Raw genomic sequence first — 15,142 nt, 5'->3', positions numbered from 1 at the left:
CACCCTCATGCTTTACATACAATGTGCTTTCTGTTGGACTGTTACAAAAGCCTCATTTGACCAAATGAGTGTCAGCTTTCTCATACCAAGCACGAGGAGATTGCTTCAACCCATACAAAGCTTTCTTACATCTGCACACTTTGTCCTCTTGTCCTTTTATGACAAAACCGCGAGGCTGCGTTACATAAACTTCCTCAAATATGTCACCATTCAAGAAAGCAGTAACAATGTCTGATTGATGTACATCGCAACCAAAATGAGCTGCCAATGCACATAGAAAACGCACAGTAGTCATATGTCAAGTGGGAGCAAAAGTCTCTTCATAATCTATGTCTTTTTGTTGTGCATAACCCTTTGCAACAAGTCAAGCCTTATGGCGATCGATCTCACCATTCGGCTTGCGTTTCAACTTGTAAACCCACTTCGTACCAATGGCCTTTTTGCCAGGAGGCAAATCACATAAAGTCCATGTGTCATTTTCTATAAGTGCATCATCTTCTGATTGCATGGCAGCCATCCAATTTTCTGAATTCTGTGCTTCATCAAAAGACAGAGGCTCCTCAACATTATGTAAGCTAGACACAGCCAAAGCATAACAATATGATGCATAAGATGCATGGCGAGAGCCTGAATGAGTACGACTAGACAAAGGTGCATCCAATTTACTATCACGCAAAGGGTGCACCAACCATTTTGGCATACCTCTAGCCTGCTCATTTTCAGCCCTTTCCTCATCAAGTACATCATGTACATTTGCATCAGTAATAATAGGCTGATCTGTAACATTTTCAAAAACCCCCAAAGGGTGTACATTTGCCTCATTGGAAATTACATTCGTATTTCCACCACGGAAAAGAGGCAACAAAGTGTCATAAATGTCCTCTCAGCTTACATTACTATCTCTAGTACATGACAGCAAGGGCTGAACAGAATCTTCCACAAACACTACATCCCGTGAAACCAGAATACGCTTTGTTTGCAGATGATATAACCTGTAACCTTTGCTTTCAGCACTATAACCAATATAAATACATTTGACAGCCTTATCATCCAATTTTTTGCACTGTGTTTGTGGCACCAAAGCATATGCCAAACAGCCAAAAACACGCATGTGCTCAATAGAAGGCTTTCTATCATGCCATGCTTCATATGGAGTAATAGACTACAAAGCTTTCGTAGGACACCTGTTAAGTACATAAGTGGCACACATGATGGCCTCAAGCCAAAAAGAATGCGGCAAAGCGTGACTTTTGACCATACATCGTGCCATTTCCGTTAGTGACTTGTTTTTCCTCTCAGCAACACCATTTTGCTGAGGTGTATAAGGCACTGTACGTTGGTGTTTTATCCCACGACTAGCCAAAAATGCATTAAATTCATGAGACATATACTCCCCCCCTCGATCCGAACGGAGGGTGCCCATAGTACATTTCGAGACATTTTCAGCCATAGCCAGAAATTGTTTAAAGCACATAAAAACTTTGGACTTCGCTTTAAGCGGAAATACCCACGCATGCTTGGAGTAATCATCAATGAAAGTCACGAAGTAAAGGTAATTGCCCAAGGACGGAGTTTGCATGGGCCCGTAAACATCACTATGCACAAGCTGCAACCTGCATGTGGCCCGAACTGAACCATCCTTTGGAAACTTAGAATGCTGCATCTTACCCAAAATACAGCCTTCACAAACATGTTTGACAGGTGCTTCAATAGGCGGCAAAGAAGCAACCATATCAGATTTCTGCAAACGCAGCAAACTGGCAAAATTCAGATGACCAAAACGTGCATGCCAAAGTTTTGCATCTGAAATAGCCCTTGAACCTACAACAGCATTTGCAAAATTTTGTCCACACTTGTCATACAAAGTGAGCTTATACAGCCCACGGCACAAAAGGCCAGATGCAACAATTTCATCAGCAAAACTGAGATCATGAACTGTACATCTATCATCCACAAATTTGACTACAAGTCCAAGTCTAGCAAGTGCGGATACAAACAAGAGATTTCTTGATCCCATGTACATAAAGTGCATCAACAAGTGTGAAGGAACTACCATTAGCAGCAGTAAGCACAATCTTTCCAACTCCCTGAACTGGATAAGAGGCATTGTTGGCACAAGTGACAGAATTCCCATGAGGGACAGACTCGAGAGAGGTAAACAATTCACGATGTGAGGTAATGTGATTTGTAGCACCACTGTCAAAATACCACACATGTGAATCTGCAGCAACTGACAAGCATGCATCATGGACAGCAGGATTGTAAGTGCACTATGCGCTAAAAGCCCATTCTGCATTAGCATCAGCAACACAGTCTCCTTTCACAGAATACTCAACAATGGCTGCATTTGTAGTGGAACCAACATTTGCAGTGGAACCACCCTCTTTCTTCTTAGCGTCTTTGGCCTTCAACTTGGGACACGACTTGATCAAGTGATCATTAGCTTTACAATAATGGCAACGCATCTTCTTTTTTCCCTTATCACCAGAATTTCCAGACAAAGTGCTGCCAATAGAAGCATTGGGAATAGAGGTTTTGCCACTCGCAACAGAACCATAAGAAGTGGCTGCATTGGTGTTACCACCCTTACTTTGAGAAGTAATAAAAGCATGTTCAGCTGCACGCTGTCTAGTCCTGTTTTTTCCGGAAAGTGACTCTTGCAACAACAATGTGCATAATGCATCAAACTTGACAACTTCTGGATTTCCTTGGGTCATCAGTCTCCAAGTACTAGCAAAAGTCTGGTAGGAATCTAGTAAGGCATCAAGAATAGTCTGCACAAGGGAACTGTTAGAAATAACTTCACCTCCAGAAATAAGTTGCTCATTGATATCCTTGACTATAGCAAGGAAAGTGTCCATAGCATCTTCCTCATGCATAATCTTTGACTCCAGCTCTTTATGCAGCAAAGCAATTTTAGCCTCATTGCGGCTTGCATAAAGACCTGCTAGAATATCCCAAGCCTGTTTTGCAGATTTTGCTGAACAAATGTGAGCAAACAATGGTGCGCTTCACAGAAAACACAATCAATGCATGAGCCTACACATCCTTTACATCCCAACGAGCTTGTTCTGCCGTAGGCAAAACAACTCTAATAGCAGCAATCCTTGCAGCAAGACCTGCAACGTCCTCAACATCGCCTACATCCTCAGAACCAGGACGTACATCAATGCCCTGCACAATATTCTAGACGCCCTTTGACACAAGAACGTGTTGCATCATATAAGCCCACATAGGGTAAGTATCCCCATCTAACCTGTCCTCAGCAGCAAACATCTTGAACACATCTGTGTTGTTGTTGTCAACCATGGTAAATGTTGCACTTGATGTGAAAATTGCCCGAAAATAGGAGAAACGCAGTGGGAACAAAACGTGCTTCATAACACAAACCGTAGAAGACTATAAGAAACCTGCTATACAAAAAACGGCACTGAAAAAAATTCTGCACAAAATGACGAATTTGCCTGTGCAGGCCTGCCTGTAGTTGAAACAGAGGCCGAAATGAGCCTGAATCAGAAATCTGAGCAGACTGAGCCTTACGAGCATCTTCGAAATATTTGTCGACCTGTGAACGCTTGCCAAACCTCACTGTAATCGGAGAAAGTGAGCAGGCGTGTGCTGGAGCAGCTGGCGATTAAGCCCGGGAGGACGTAACCTGCTCTGATACCAATTGTTGGAATTAGGGTTGTAGAGAAACGCACACAGCTTGGAGAAGACGAAGGAAGCTCAAGGCACACAATAGAGAGTGTGTTACTTAATGTGTCCTTCTCCAATTTGACCTTAACAAGGCTTATGATGTCATAAAATCTAATATCTAACCAATCCAAATGAATTTCTCCTATTAAATTTATCATTTAATATGGGAGAATAAATAGGAACAAGGGTTAAGATGGCTAACCAATGGAGCATAAGACCTTCATTGAAGGCCTCCAATAGTTAGTGTAAAAGTCCTTTGACCTTAGGTAAGCTAGGGCTGAGCTTGAGGTGGGAACCCAGCCCAAGCTTGAGGTGGGAGCCCGGCCTAAGCTTAAGGTGCTTGAGGTGCCTGATGTGACTGAGATGCTTGAGATGCTTGAGGTGCTTGTCATGCTTGAGATGCTAGGGTTGTACTTGAGGTGAGAACCCAGCCCAAGCTTGAAGTGCTTAAGGCCCAAGCTTGTGGTGGGAATTGGGCCTAAGCTTGAGGGACTTGAGGTGTCAAAAGTCAAAGATCCAATCCCTACAAGGAGGGGGCAAGCCCTACACGAGGGGGGATGAGAGAGAACACCCACACACTCACACAAGGCATGCCTAGTACAAAGAAATCAAAGGGGACACTTGTCAAGTTTCTCCTCATGTTGCCCTCATGCTGTGCTTGAAGCCTATTGATTGGCCACCCAAGGGGTCCAATGATAATTAAGGAGATTTAATTAACTTTCTTTGCATTTATCAAGTCATCTCTCTCAAAGGGGAAAGGGGGACACTTGTCGCAAGGCTACCCTTGTTGCTCGTAATGCCTCCTACTTGTGATTGGCTAGGCCTGGAGGGGTCCAATGAGATTCAAGCATGAGCTACAAGGGGGGGTCAACCAAAGCAAGCTAGGGGGTTTCTTAGGGTGTATACTCTCCCACACACACTCACACACACACTCTCATTATACATTGTGCAAAATGCAAGAGCTCCCTCTCCTTCTCTAAGCAAGTAGAGGTTGAGAGCCTACACGAACACTCTTGGCTATGGAGTACAAATCCAACCAAGAGCCATGCTTCAATGCTTAAGCTTGCCATCTTCTCCATCTTCATTACTATGCTATTATGTATGCCAGCAAGAAGAGTGATGATAAGTGAGGAACTAATTCTTTCTCCTGTGAAATGTTTCTTCTTCCTCTTCCCTACCCTCATTCCCTGCTAGCTCTCTCCACCTTCGAAGGTGTTTGAGGTCTTGGGATAGTTAAAGCTTTCTTCAAAGTATATGTTATGCTTGTGATGCATGAAGCTTTCCATCTTCATTGCATCACCTAGGTCACAAGGAACACAAAGATTATTTGTAACAAGTCTCTCTTAATGGGAGAAATTATAATACAAATGCCTATTGGAGGGGGGACCGGCTCCACATAAATCCGGTCCTCAACTGTTGTCATGTTCTCTAAATTCTCTCTCTTGCAAAAGTATTGTTCATGCCAAGTTAACTAAATGCTATGTTAATGTTGCTACTATCAATTATGTTCACCCACTATGCTCACAAAGTAATTTCTCAAAAGTACTCTCACTAATTTCTACTACTCTCAAGTTAATATGCCAATTCCATTACATTGGTATCAGAGCATTTGGTTTCTCTTTCTTGCTTAAGAAGAGAGGTTCTTAAGTAGCCTATAAATGGTTGATTTTGTTAATTATATTAGGGTAAGTGGAACTGGGATCTATTATCGGTTTTGTTGAGCCCACTATGTGGGATATGGTGCACACCTCGGGAGCTTTGGACGTAAGTGGTAAATCAATGAAGAGCTTAGTTTCTGCGTACATGATTTTTGTCAAAGAATCTCTAAAAGATCCTAATGTTTCATCAAATGTAAATGGTAGAAATTAAGAAGAGTTAGACTTGTCTAATTTTCTAAAAGGATTCCAAGATGTGTTCATCGATGATATCCCAATGGACTTACCTCCAAAACGAGGGGATGATGACCATCGCATTGAGCTCCTTCTAGGAAGCTCACCGCCTAACAAGCCTCCTTATCAATTCTCACAAGCTCAACAAGAGGAGATCATCAGGCAAGTACAGGAATTGGTAGACAAAGGGATGGTAAGGCCTAGTTCCTCTCCCTTTTGTTCTCCAGTCCTTTTAGTGCAAAAGAAAGATGGTACATACCGTATGTGTGTGGACTATCGAGCACTAAACCATATCACTATCAAAAATAGATTTTTCGTGCCTCGGGTAAGATCTGTTTGATAAGCTACAAGGCTCTACCTACTTCAATAGGATTGACCTTAAAAGTGGCTATCATTAAATAAGGATAGTGGATGAAGATATCCTAAAGACCGCGTTTTGCACAAGGTTTGGTCTTTATGAATATTTAGTCATGCCTTTTGGCTTGACTAATGCACCAGTTACGTTCAATCGTCTAATGGAGATTTTTTTTTAGACCTTATCGCAAATTCACTACAGTGTTCTTTGATGATATCATCATCTACTCCAAGTCTTTGGAGGAACATAAGCAACATGTCCAAGTGATTTTTCAAGCATTGAGGGAGAATAAGTTTTTTCTCAACCAAAAGAGAAGCGAAAGAGATTCAATACCTAGGTCATATTATCTCTCAAGATGGTATCCGTACGGATCCATCGAAGTTAGAGGTGATAAAAGCATGGCCTAACCCAAGGAATCTACATGAGCTAAGAAGCGTTATTGGTATGTGCGCATATATAGACACTTCATAGCAAAATTCTCTCAAGCAGCAGGACCACTACATGACTTAACTAAGAAGAACGTTAAGTATGTATGAACTGTTAAGGAGCAAAATGCTTTGATAAGCTCAAGGAGAAGCTTATCTCCCAACCAGTCCTCATGCTTCCGGATTTCCCAAAGCCATTTGAGGTCCAATGTGATGCTTGTGGTGATTGCCTTGCAGCAGTTTTGCTTCAAGAAGTGCATGCAATAGCATATGAAAGCGAAAGGCTCAATATTGATGAAGGAGTCTCGGGCATTTATGAGAAAGATCTTATAGATGTTCTACATGTCTGAGACACATGGAAGCATTACCTATTGGGGACTCCATTCATTCTACGCACCGACCACCAAAGTCTCAAGTATTTCATGATGCAAATCAAGCTTTCCGACAAACAAATGAGGTGAGCAAATTTTCTTTCGCAATTTAATTTCCATATTGCTCACATTGCTGGTAAGCACAATCAAGTGGCCGATGCACTTTCACGAAGACCAAAAGTTAATGCGGTGTATATAGCTACCCACAATGATCTATCCTCTATGATAGATGAGTATGCTACTGACCCTGACTTTAGAGACATAATGTCAGCCCTTGCTTTGGGGAAGAAAGAGGAACCATTCACCTTGCAGGATGGTTATCTTCACCACGGCAATATGCTATGTGTTACCCATTCCCTTTGTGAGAAAGTTATGTATGAATCCCATGCTCCTCCCTATGCGGGGCATAGAGGTATTCAACCTACTCTTTGAGGAGTAGAGACGTATTTCTATTGGCCTACTATGAAAGTGGACATACAAGAGTATGTTTCAAAATGTGTAGTATGCCAAAAGACCAAATATGATAGAGGGAAGCAACCTGGATTACTCCAGCCATTACCTATCCCAAATTCACCATGGGAGAGTATATCCATGGATTTCATCTTTGGATTGCGCAAGTCTAGCCATGGGAATACGGGAATATGGACAATAGTGGGACAGGTTTAGCAAGCAAGCACACTTTACTCCTATCAAAAAGACTATTAAGGCACACCAAATGGCAACTCTCTTCATATCTCAGATTTTTAAACACCATGGATTACCAACATCCATCGTGTTAGATAGAGATCCTAGAATGACCAATAATTTCTAGAAAGGTCTCTTTGAAAATCTAGGAACAAGATTGAATTTCTCTTTGGCCTATCACACACAAACGGATGGCCAAAGTGAGATAGCCAATCTTACGATTTTTGATCTACTCAAGACTTATGTTACCGAAGTAGATCAACGCTCACAATGGGAAAAGTACTTACCTCTTGTAGAGTATGCTTACAATAATACTGTACATACTTCTATAGGAAAAACACATTTTGAGATCATTGAGGGAAGACCTAAAAGTCCCTTGCTAAAAGTACATGGGAAGATCTTTGCCGCGGATGAGTATAGCCGTGACCTACAAGAATCTTCTGAAAAGATTAAGGAGGCTATATCCATCTCTCAACAAAGGCAAAAAGCTGCTTCTGCTGACAAGCAGAGAAGGGCCTTAACGTTCAAAGAAAATGATTGGGTCTTACTTAAGTTTCCTAAGGCTCGATTAAGGAAAACGACGGGCAAAAATCCTACGGGCCATCAAAAGTATTATGCTAAGCTAGCAAAAGATACTATGGTCCTTTCCAAATTTTGAAACCTATCAATGAGACACCCTACCAACTCAAGTTGCCCAGCCATTGGCTCATATACAATGCTTTTCATGTGAGCCTACTTAAGCCCTACAAAGGAGCGCCACCAAGTGAACCAATTATTGAAGACCCTTCCGAAGTTGAAGACCAAGAAGAGGTGCTACAATCCGAAGCTATCCTTCGGCATGAAGACAAGGTACTACGACATGGTAAGATTATCCGACGGTATCTTATTAAGTTCAAAAATTATCCTTTTGAAGATCCTAGATGGATGCAGGTAATACAACTTAAGGATAGTATGAACCTTGTCAATGCTTACAATGCTACATTACAATAAGCAAATGTACAAATTTCTTTTAAAGGACCCATGTTTTTGTCTTATAAGACTAGTTCTCTCTTTAATTGTGCATAAATTTAAATAGTATGCATGCTTAGAATCATGCTTGTGATGATGACGTCTCTCAAACACCAAGTAGAATTTGTGACTTTACTTTGGGAGAATGAAATGGACTAAAGAGCAGACATGCTTGCAGCAGCTATGTCTCCCAAGCACCAAATGGATTAGTCATCCATCTTGGAAAGTCGTAGGGTAAAAAGGGATCCTCTACCCGCTAAGTAAGATTGACTAATGACTAAGGCTTTACCTCATAGTCGAGGACGACTATGATTTCAAGAGAGGGGTAATATCATAAAATCTAATATCTAACCAACCCAAATGATTTTCTCATATTAAACTGATCATTTAATGTGGGAGAATAAACGAGAACAAGGGTTAAGATATAGACATGTGCTTATAGATCTATCTCAACACGGGGCCAATGGTAAACTGGCCCAAATAAGAGATGGTCTATCAAAGAGCAAGGCTAACCAATGGAGCATAAGACCTTAGGGTTATCTTCATTGAAGACCTCCAATAGTTAGTGTAAAAGTCCTTTGACCTTAGGTAAGCTAGGGCTAAGCTTGAGGTGGGAACCGGACCCAAGCTTGAGATGGGAACCCGGCCTAAGCTTAAGGTGCTTGAGGTGCCTGATGACTAAGATGCTTGAGGTGCTTGATTATTGAGATGCTTGAGGTGATTGTCATGCTTGAGATGCTAGGGTTGTACTTGAGATGAGAACCCAACCCACGCTTGAAGTGCTTAAGTGCCAAGCTTGTGGTGGGAACTGGGCCTAAGCTTGAGGGGCTTGAGGTGTCAAAAGTCAAAGATCCAATCCCTACAAGGAAGGGGCAAGCCCTACATGAGGGGGGTATGAGAGAGAAAACCGGCACACTCACACAAGGCATGCCTATTACAAAGAAAGCAAAGGGGACACTTGTCAAGTTCCTCCTCATGTTGCCCTCATGGTGTGCCTGAAGCCTATTGGTTGGCCACCCAAGGGGTCCAATGATAATTTAGGAGATTTCATTACTTGTCTTTGCATTTATCAAGTCCTCTCTCTCAAAGGGGAAAGGGGGACACTTGTCCCTAGGCTACCCTTGTTGCTTGTAATGCCTCCTGCTTGTGATTGGCTAGGCCTGGAGGGGTCCAATGAGCTTCAAGCATGAGCTACAAGGGGGGGTCGACCAAAGCAAGCTAGGGGATTTCTTAGGGGGTATAATCTCCCATACACACTCACACACACTCTCATTATGCATTGTGAAAAGTGCAAGAGCTCCCTCTCCTTCTCCAAGCAAGTAGAGGTTGAGACCCTACACCAACACTCTTGGCTATGGAGTGCAAATCCAACCAAGAGCCATGCTTCAATGCTTAAGCTTGCCATCTTCTCCATCTTCATTACTATGCTATTATGTATGCTAGAAAGAAGAGTGATGATAAGTGAGGAACTAATTCTTTCTCCTATGAAATGTTTTTTCTTTCTCTTCCCTACCCTCATTCCCTGCTATCTCTCTCCACCTTCGAAGGTGTTTGAGGTCTTGGGACTGAGGCTTAGGATAGTTAAAGCTTTCTTCAAAGTTTATGTTATGCTTGTGATGCATGAAGCTTTCCATCTTCATTGCATCACCTAGGTCACAAGGAACACAAAGATTGTTTTGTAACGAGTCTCTCTTAATGGGAGAAATCATAATACAAATGCCTATTGGAGGGGAGACTAGCTCCACATAAATCCAGTCCTCAACTATTGTCATGTTCTCTAAATTCTCTCTCTTGCAAAAGTATTGTTCATGCCAAGTTAACTAAATGCTATGTTAATGTTGCTACTATCAATTATGTTCACCCGCTATGCTCACAAAGTAATTTCTCAAAAGTACTCTCACTAATTTCCACTACTCTCAAGTTAATAGGCCAATTCCATTACATATGATAGGATAACCTGGTTTTTTGTGCAAAAAAAACTACGGACTTTGGGGTTTGGTCCATGAATCTGTCAAGCTGTTAATACTCTTGACGAAGGGAGCTCTTGTGAACTCATTTTCAATGCAAGAATTGTCGGCTACTTTGAGGTCAAGCGATCCATTCGCCAAGGTTGTCCCTTAGCTTATCTTTGGTTTTCCGCTGCACCCCCCCCGCTTATTGCAATGTTGGAAGATGTGGCAACAAATGGGAAGATTTAAGGGCCACAAATCTAGGATGACAAACAAGTAATTGTCAAAATGTTCGAAGATGACTCGCTACTCTTCCTACAAGCGGATGATAACAATGTTAGGCTAGCCTTGGAGATTGTACATGTGTTTGCCATAGCGTTAGGGTCTCAATGCAACATAGAAAAATCAAGGCTTATTTCTTTGACGGAAGGTGACAACATCTTCCGCCACCTTGGGATACCAATTGGTAAAGGAATTGCTCACAAGACTGCCTTTGTCCAAGAATAAAAAAGAAAGAAGTGCTGGGAGCTCATCGTGATTCCTTTCCACTGCATAGCTACGGTAATTAATACATTCTTCATCCTGTATTTAACATACTCATTGCCACTCCTACAATTATCCCAAAAAAATTGGTGGTCTTTTTTGAAACCAATTAAGGAATTCTTATGGAGGAATAAGCTGGCTGATGGTAGACCCTGGCAATGGGGTAAATGGATGGCTATCGCCAAAAAAAAAGCTCAGGGTGGACTGGGCATAATTAATACTCATGACCTAGCTTTATCTGCTAAATTCTTTTGCACCCTCACCAATTTTTGATGAGAGTTGGGCTATCATGGCAAGGGAAAAAGGCTCAAGTAGGTGGGTTTACTTGGGGAGTTTATTGGAAATTTTTGCAATGCTACCGTGGCATTGAAGTGGAAAGAGGAAATTAGATATAGGAAAGGGACGGCCAGGCACTGGTCTCCGTGGGGCCCAATTGTTGAAGATTTGAGCCTCGATAACCATTGGCTAGAATTGCCTGAATTTTGAGTAACAAGGGTCTTGGCTCCTTGGATGCTTTGCGAAATGAACAAAAAGGGGATTGGCAAACCTTAGCGCATCTAAAGATCTATTGTTGTAACTTAACACTCCAAGAGGAAGTCCTTGTCCGGAAGGCTTCTAGAAAATGTTTTGATCCTAACTCTTCCTCCCTGCTCAACACCACTAGATTGGAAAGCGTGGAAGTGGCCAGGAGAGAGGCTGTTTAACTCGCCCAAGACTAAGATTATCTATGAAAAGCTATGTTTTGCGAAGGAGTGGATTGATCACCTTAACACGATCTGGTCCAAAAAGTGGGCGGCAAGCAAATGGGGCCAAGTTCTTGGGAATATCTAGAGGGCTAAGTGTGAAGAAAGAGAAAGTATTTCTCTAGAGGTTTTTGTTTGGATTCATTTCGAGGGGTGACAAAGCCAAAGCTAGGGGTCTTTCTGAAGGGTCTTGCATCAGATGCAAGCACCCAAACAAATCACACGTGCACCTATTTTGGGGATGTCCGAAAATAAGTGATTTCACGGGTGCAATTTGTAGGAAGGTACACTCACATATGGGAACTCCTTTCTTTAGACATGACCTCGTTATATGGGCTACAGGTTCATTGATGATTTAGCTCTTTTGACTGACATATGCCTAGTAAGAGCCACGATATTGAGATGTATTTGGCAATCCAGGATTGCGTTACTCTTTCAAGGAAAGTGTGAGCCCATGAACTCTAATGTTGTTCTATAAGCGTGCTCGTGGAGAATACATTGTAATAAGGCTAAGATGTAAGGTTGGTCGGATCACCTCTGATGTATTTTTTCTTGGATAACTCTCTGCAAAGGATATGTCAGGGATCTTTGTAACTTTCTGGTTTTTATACAATTCAAGCTCAACTAAGCACTTAAAAAAAAGGAATCATGCATGTCACTATATAAAAGTACTCTTTCACAAAAAAGCATCCAAACATATTCAAGATATTTCACAAAAAAGCATCCAAACATATTCAAGACATTTTTTTCATAGTTAGTTATGTATTTGATAAGATGATTATATATATATATATATATATATATATATATATATATATATATATATATATATATATATAGAGAGAGAGAGAGAGAGAGAGAGAGAGAGAGAGAGAGAGATTTAAAAATATACTTGAAAAGGATGTTTGGTTTAACATTTACAATACAAGACTACTAGCGTCCAACGTTTGAACCATCCGACAAATCATATACTCACAATTGTGAGTTTGGAAAAAAAAACATTTACAATATGAGATGAAAAATTTACATGAACCCTTTTTTGGCATGTACAAGGGGCATTGCCTTAACTTGCCTCACTCTTTTTGCCTTCACTAAAACGAACTTTGTATATTGTTTTCTTATTAGATACAAATTAAAATCAAAACCTTTTTTTTTTTGCAATACTCACTCAATTGAGTGAGCTGAAATAAATTAAAAAGAAGACCATACATCTCCTCCATGCTCAAGCTGAGCCATGGAGGGCAAAAAAATTACAAATATGTCAGGCTGACAAGGGAGCCACCCCGCCATTCACCACATGAAAGACCATCCCAACACAACATCCCATATGCGGCCAAATATCAAATCACATTCAACCAACTGTCTTTATTGCACAGTGTTTAGGTCCCCACAATTTGGAAAAAATAAACACTTCATTTAAAATGCAAAAGTGAAGCGTGCAGAAAAGGAAAAGCTTCTTGCAATTAGGAAAGCAGAAGGGTTTTATTCTATATAAAGGGGTGGCCTTGCCTATATGCAATGTGCCATGCTTTTGTGGAATTGAGTTGATTTTAAAATGATTAATGATGAATAAAAGAATCCAAAGTTTAAAAAAAATTATTATGTTCAAACTTTAAATCATTTGTTGCACCCCCCTCCAAAAAAAGTTGAAAAACTGAATGAAGCTTTAGGGAAAGATCATTTTGAAAGGACATGATTTCTTTCTTTTCAATTCTCTCCAAGGCTCTTTTGAGTCAAACAACAAGAATTGAATGACCTTCATCCATATGGATACCAAGGCCTTCACAGGACAAAAATAGCGAGAATCTCATCGAGATACCTGGCTGGAAAGCACGAGCATGGGCAAAGGTGTGCAAAGTGAAGCAGCTAGGTGATGTGTCATGTAGACAAAAGCATCATGTGCACATGTCACAAACGCCACATGAGCTGGCAAGAGGCACATGTAGGTTGTTGATATGGCATGGGCTTTAAGGGACCTTTTTAAAAATATATACGAAACTGCTACAAGCAGTGTCGTGGGTGCTGGTCATCGTGGTGTAGGTTGGCGCTTGCTGAGTTCAACTCCTTTGCTGTCTTGGTTTGAATACAGTGAGCCTGCTATTCTGTGTGGCATTCAATAGAAGGCCTCAAGGTAATGGAATCCAAAAAAATCTCAAAATGAAATGAATAGAATAACAATGTTCCCAGTAAGAGTAAATATGCCCACATTCCTCGAAAAATGTTTATTAGAGGGTATCTCACGAGATGCCCCCTTTGTGATCAAAGGAAAAAAAAAAGTGGTGCAAGAGTCGACGTGGGTAGATGTGGGCTAACAAGTGTTGGCGACACCACCAGGTGACAAGCAAGGCAACGTGAGGGAGAAAGAGGGGTGTGCTGAGGTGGTGCTCCAAAGGCTTCACAACTCTCATAGACATGTGCTTGAGCTCGATTTGGATGATGATAGCACCAATATGTTGTGGTTAGGCTTCTATAAAAGATTGGTTTAAGAATCTGAGAAGATTCTATGCAATATATACAAGCGATCCAATACGTGCAAGGGAGTGTATACAAGCGATCCAATACGTGCAAGGGAGTGTATACAAGCAATCCAATACGTGCAAGGGAGTGTATACATGCTATTTTTTGAAATAGCATGTTTGATATAGTTGACAAGAAAAGTGGCTTCAAAAACCCCTTGGCGGGTAACTTTCTCTCTCTTTCGCTCTCTAACGATTTTTGACTTAGTAGACAATAATTCAGTATTTTGATATAGCTTCTTCAAACTCCAATATGGGTGATATATAGCCTCAATTGTGCTACCCTTTTATGTAAAGAGAAAACAATTTGAGCCATGGTGGGCTTTGCTACAATAGCATTTTTGAAGTGAACTAATTCAAGAAAGTTGATGTCTTCCAACACTCGCAAGGGTTCTTCTTCTTCAACAAAGTCTACAATCATGTGAAAAAATGATCCACAATCTCCTAGCACTCTCAAAGATTTCTTCTTCTTCTTCAACAAAGTCTACAATCATTGTGAAAAATGATCCACAATCTCCTAAGGATGGAGATATAACCACTCCACCAATGGCATCAAAAACCATGATTAATTTAAGAAATATGTGGTATGCAAGAGACCATAAACAAGCAAGGTGAAGACTTATGAGCACTTGCAATGAAGAATGGTATGCTAAAGGTCTTTGTTGTTGAAAATGAACACTTCAAAAGGACACATGAGATTAAAAAATCATGTTTGATGCAATTTGAAAAGGAAGTAAAATAATGTAAACGCTCTCTTGTAGACTTGAATGCTGAAGGAGAACATGAGCAAAGTGGAGCATGACCATTTAGTGAAAGAAGAGAAGTTTGACGCCGTAAGTCATCATGTAAGCGAGATGAAAAATATATGCACAACCAAGTTTTGGGATGATGTATGTAGTAGCAATTTGGTTTCTAATTCTTCTCTCATGCAAGCTACGACCCAAACAAAGACTGTTGAGAGTG

This window comes from Adiantum capillus-veneris, chromosome 19 (assembly GCF_014529385.1).
Source record: "Adiantum capillus-veneris isolate H3 chromosome 19, ASM1452938v2, whole genome shotgun sequence".
NCBI classification, from domain to species: domain Eukaryota; kingdom Viridiplantae; phylum Streptophyta; class Polypodiopsida; order Polypodiales; family Pteridaceae; genus Adiantum; species Adiantum capillus-veneris.
This window is presented reverse-complemented; position numbering follows the sequence as displayed.